Consider the following 6,000-nt stretch of genomic DNA (forward strand, 5'->3'; position numbering starts at 1 on the left):
TAGTTTTCCTAGGCTTTGATTCTTTATATATAATTTTGACTAAAATCCCATCTCCTGGTCCTTGACTCTCGTTAAAATTATTAATGTTGCTGTGTGTCAGTACAGTTACCTACTTTCAGATATTGCCCATCATGTCCATTCAAACACTAGAGCATACGTTTCATCCATCCAGTTCTACATTTTCTACTTACTTATCCAGTTCAGGCCTTTGAGAAAATACATGAATAGCCCAGCAACACTGGGTGATGCCGAACTCTAGACGGGAGGAAGGCAAGCACAGTAGTTCTCAAGTTTAGTCTTGGGTGGCCCACTATGGCTGAAGATTTTGTTGTTACTCATTCCTTCTCTTAATTGAACTCTGACCTTAATTAAGCAAACCGTTATTTTCAAGTTTCTTTATTTTTTTGTATCCATCCAAACTTTACAAACTGGTTAGGCTATATTTTTGCTAAATAAAACAGGAATGTATTTGTGATAGATGGGTAAGAATTCATTCTTTTTCGTTTAAACATTTTTATAGTTAAAGTTCTGGGTATTTAGACAATTAGTTACTAAGAAGCGCAAAAGTGAGTAGCTGCTACTTTGAGAGTAAAAAAAACCAAACAAAAAAACAACGTAAGCATTTATAGATACACAAAAAATACAGAAGTGTCTTATTTCTCTATACTGTAAATCTAAGTGTGATACTAATGCACTTTTCTAAACACAAAATAAAAGGGAAAACTGGGACAGTTAATTAAACAATGAGATTAATTAAAAGTAACAGTGACGGACTGAGTGAGAAGCTGGTTGGAACAAAAACCTGCAGCCAGAGGGGCTCTGAGGACTGAACTTGAGAACCACTGCACTAGCCCACCCACCCACACTGGGCATGTCTATTTATAGCACTGGATGATGGGAATATTTAAACAGAATTTTACAAATGACAAATGATTTTAAAATGCTGACCAAAATATAGTAAACTGCAAATAAGTCCAAAAAGGAAAATCAGTTCAAAATAACACTGGTCTGGAAAAAAAGAAATTGCTCTGATCAAAAATTTTAGATGTCCTTTATAGATTTCAGGGTGCTGAATCCAAAGCTGAAATGCTCCATCATATCCAATGTTTGAGAGATGAACATTTAAAATGACAAAAATAACTATTTAAGAAAAGAAAGGTATATATATGTTTAAAAGTATTTAGACTTGAAAAAATTGTAAATTACACATGTAAGTGTCTTAAATATAATTATTGCTCACAAAAAGTACTCACTTGATAGTTTTTTTCCCTCTTTCCTCATCTGAAGGTGTGTCACAGTGGAATGACCACCGGATGTCTGCTAACGTGGACTCGCTCCATTTTCCGCTGTAACGTCTCTCCTATTGAGTGATGTCCTGGTGGAACTCAATACTCCCATGTTCTTTTTTTGACTGTTTGCTTGCCTTTTACCTGTTCAAGACAATGGAGAAATCAATCCAACCTTGCTTATTTCAGTTGTGGGTACCCAGAAGGAAGGGCAAACATCCTGGGTGGGAGGTTTCATACCCAGCCAGGAGGCCATAATGGAAGGGCTGAGAGAACAGGCTCACCAGGAGCAGGTCATCCTCCCACACGACAGGTGGCAGTGTTCCACAGGGTTAAACCTGGTTAGGACACATGCAGGGATGCATGGGAAATGGAGTCTGGAAATGCAACCCTGCCGGAGTCTTTGGGGACCATCAGAGGCCACTGCTTGGAACCAGAACTGCTCACTTTCAACTGCTACATTTGGACTGAGCCACAGTTGGGAGGCAGTGGGCTACACTCTTGGAGGAGGAAGGAGAACTGTGCTTGGTGTGTTTCTTGGTTGTTATTCTTGTGGAGAAGGTGTTGGGGATCAGCAAAAAGCCTTCCTTTGAGCATAAAGTGTGTTTGGGCTTTATTGTATGTGAAGTTTGGGAGGCTGCAGTGCCCCCTACTGATCACACTGTAAGAAACATTTTTCTCTCCTCTGGCCAATAAAAAGGCATCTTTGTGACCCTCTAAATATAAATTTCTGGCTATTCTGAAAGTACAAGAAGATAGAAAAAAATACTAATTGAAGGCAAGAACTGTGCAGCAAATACTTGATTTTGCGTTCGTTTCCTCCTCAACTAATGGTAAGAACTCAAAATTGCATTCAAATAATATTGTAAAACATGAAAAAAACCTATGCCATAAAACAAATGTAACTTATTTGAAAAATAGCATTGTTCACTGAATTTGATATGTCATGGAAATTATTTATGGTAGAGAAAGTCAGATTTCAGAAATGCATTCAGCACCCCTAAACCTATGACGTACAATGAATTTTTGCATTGGAGGATTTTGATGTGAATCAGTGTAATCATCCGTAAAAATATGCAACAGATTTCAAAATTAAATTAAAATGGCAAAAGAAGTGGCAATCATCCTCTATGAACAGAAATAATATTTATAATAAATAATTTAAAAAATATATACTGTATATAACGTATATACTCGTGTATAAGTCAGGTTTTGAAACCAGAAAAATCGATCATAAAATCAGACACCAACTTATACGCCCGTTCAAAAATACGACACTTACATTTTTTTTTTTTACATCTTCTTGCCTCCTCCAATCTCGCTTCAGTTTCTCCAGCACATCTAATTTTGTTGTAGTAGCGCAGTTACCAATTTGCCACTTCAACAATATTTAATTTAAAACTGGCTTCATATTTTCTTCTGATTGAACGCTCCATCGTAGATAAGGGATGCTCTTACAATAAAGGTGTATGAGGGTGTGAGATACAAAAAACACAAAACAGTGCAAACGTCTGTTCAGAATAGTTTGGGTATTACTGTGTGGTCACGTAGGCACAATACACAGGAAAAAAAAAGGCAGTGTGCTCCGTGGTTACTCCCTCAGATGGGTGTTAGCATATTGCAATCTCTTGGACCAATAGAAAACGTTTTCCACATTCGACTTATATGACTGACATTACAAAATACCAGAAATTATACGGTGAAATCAAGCCCCGACTAATCTGCTGGAGAACTTAAATGCGAGTATATACGGCACATATACAGCCAGTAAATCACAACTAACAATAAATGACCATGCATGTATTTCAGCAGCAAGAAATGATATCTCCTCATTTCTTGGATATATGCCAATTATTATTTATCTAAATTAAAAGTATTTTTGTTTTATACCCTTGATACACCTAATTATTATTTTAAATAAGGTTTACAGAATTTTAAATAAGTATTGCAGGCTACAAATTGCTCCCCTCTGCATGAAGGTAACCTACCATAGGTTGAGACCAACTCAAGATTCTCGAACTGCCTTCATCTCTGAAATGGAAAAATTAAACTCTGGATAGAAAATAGTAAGTACTGAAGTATCTCTAAAACATTTGTAATTTTTATATCTGTGTGTTTTCACATGTGGGCGCTCCCCGTGCTGTTATGCCTTCATTCAAGGCTGCCAAACTGAACTCCGTTATCTGGATTAAGTGGGTTAGCAGATTGGGTGGAGGATGGCTATACCTGTGAAACATTTTAGCAGTTCACAAACTCAACAGTCACCAGTCAAACCTGCCGGTGGTTTTCTAGTTTACAAATGCCATTTGTGTCAGGGTCTCTGTCTTAATTTCTCCCAATGAACCCCCCAATAGCACACAAAATGTCTCAAGCAGAAACCACTTAACATGAATTAATGTTCTGTGCTGTGATCTGCAGATAATATTCCCAAATATTCCACTGAAGACTTTACAGTAAACACAACTTTTGAGTATTAAGAATAAACCATCACCTTACAATAACTTGCCCCTAACCAAGAAAAAGCATTTTGTGAACCTGAAATCACGAGGGCAGCTTTACTAAAAATATACGACAAAATCATCATGATGTTGGGAGGCATACTCTTCATTAGCATACAAATATTTTATTAGGAGGACGAGGAAACTTCAGGGATCTGTAAAGTGCAGATGTTTATGAAGCAGAACTTATTAAACAGAGGACCTCCACCCCAGCAAAGAATCCCACTGCAAATGAACACAGATTCAGTCATCACAGGAGCCTTAGAAACGACTAACAGTGCAGTGCTGCTTTGTTACAGTGCCTTGGGACTCTACATTAGGAAAACAAAGACGAAGGAAAAAGAACATTTGAAATTCCCAAATTTGAAAAGATACCGTGGGGGGGTAGGGTGTATAGAGTCTGTCCTGGCAGCACTGGGCATTTGACAGGGTACCTGCCCTCAATGGGAGGCCAGCAAATCATAGCACACACTCACCTGCTCACTGTGGGTCGATTTAACATACGCAGGCTGCTTTCTTTTTGGAGCTCTCCTGTTCTGCTGTGGTCCTCTAATTCACCATGTGAGAAAATTAGAAAGGCAGACATTCAGAGATGTCCATTTGGGAACATTTTATTGTCATAAATGGCCATCACAGAGTAGAGAAAAGCAAAGTGTAAAACCATAGCACCACACTTTTACAGACATTTTTAAAGGTTGGCTAGAAGGCTGTGTGCATAAGATGAATGGAAGAAATCACAGTACTTGTGGGCACATCATTTAAGTACTACTTATGAATCAATTTTATGTTGCTGTAATGTATATAAACGTCCGCAGCAGATGCATATATTGAAATCTGACTAGATAAAAACTTAGATTGTTGTGAGGTGAGCTGACAAGTTGATGAGGCTGCAATCCAAAGGGTCCCAAAGAAGAACAGAAGACTCAGTTGGGTAAGAAGGTCATGTGGTCCACAGGAAATGATCCAGATAGGGCATCAGGTTATTTGGGGTGGACACCATACTGGCAAGCACAGCGAATCCTGTTCTTCCTCAATGGGCACTTGGCAACATGGATGCTTTCTATGGGATAACCTTACATTGTGTCCTCTTTAGACCACAGTAGGAGATTTTAGGAAGCAAATACTTAAACTGTGCTAAAGGCATGGAAGGTCAAGAAACTAACAAGCAGGATTTTGGTATGCAGAGACCAGAAAAACAGGGAGTGCCTTGTGACACCGGGGCTTTCTAAAGACTAAGTGATAGGATAGAAATTGGTGTCTGCTGCTGAGAGGTCAGCCATTAGTAGGATGTGAAAAACATAATGTATAACTGGCAAAGCATCTTGTCATCAAAAAAGCAAATTGCTAGTAATTTGTGTTTTTTTTTTCAGGGTGGAAAAGATTGGGACACACTAAACAGAAACAGAAACCTTGAGACAAATGAGGCCAGTCGATTATTTGAGTGACCTTTCATAAAAGGTAATCGAGTAATCATGCTTGAAATAGCTTTGCTGAAAACCTGAAATCATTAAAAAAAAAAAGAAAAAAAAAAAGATTATTGAATTGTTTTTGTTAAATTCTTTTCTTTTTTTTAAACTCACATAAAAACTGTACTTCTGCTTTCCTTTAGTCTTAAACAAAATGGCAATTGAAATGTAAACCTTTTCATTTCTGCACACTAGACATCCCAGTGCAATGCAGTGACCAAAATGAACAAAAACAAGAAGTAAAATTAATTTTCAACAAACAAAATGTGGAAAAAATTTTCAGGACTAACTAAAGTAAATGAAATCCTCAGGAGATCCTTAAACAATGTTTAGAATTTACGAAAGTGACAAAAAAATCTTGTGCAGTACGATAAATCATAAATATTGTCTAACTATTCAAACATGCTACAGTACTCACTCAATGGCATATCTTTAGTGTAGAAAAGCAGTTCTAAAACCAATCATAGAAGTGTCAGACTGGGGAGAACTGGGTGACTGTTGAAAAAATAAATCAACGCTTCAGTCAGTTTGATTAAACAGAAATCAGTGAGGCAGCCAGTCCAGCCTGTCCGCTTTACGCCAGAGACCATTGCTGTTCAATCGGCAGTTCTTGGGATACAAAGGAGCCAGGTTTAATGCAGATCGAATAAACAGGTTGATATCTGGTGAGCAGCTAGAATTTCCTTGAGTTAACAGTCCCCCTGCCTTGAGTGTCATCTTTTTTTATACTTGTTTTGCTAGCTGAATTTC

The 6,000-nt window shown here is 37.7% G+C and overlaps 1 long non-coding RNA gene across 1 annotated transcript in view; it reads left to right on the forward strand.

The window, feature by feature from the left end:
• The window catches only part of LOC127529483 (uncharacterized), an 89,747-nt gene extending 84,465 nt beyond the window's left edge, over positions 1–5,282 (forward strand). The window contains exon 3 of the long non-coding RNA XR_007936155.1: positions 5,155–5,282. This is a non-coding gene — a long non-coding RNA (uncharacterized LOC127529483). The remainder of the gene's footprint in view (positions 1–5,154) is intronic.
• The last annotated feature ends 718 nt before the right edge of the window (positions 5,283–6,000 follow it).

The sequence above is a fragment of the Erpetoichthys calabaricus genome, chromosome 10 (genome assembly GCF_900747795.2).
Source record: "Erpetoichthys calabaricus chromosome 10, fErpCal1.3, whole genome shotgun sequence".
Lineage (NCBI taxonomy): Eukaryota > Metazoa > Chordata > Cladistia > Polypteriformes > Polypteridae > Erpetoichthys > Erpetoichthys calabaricus.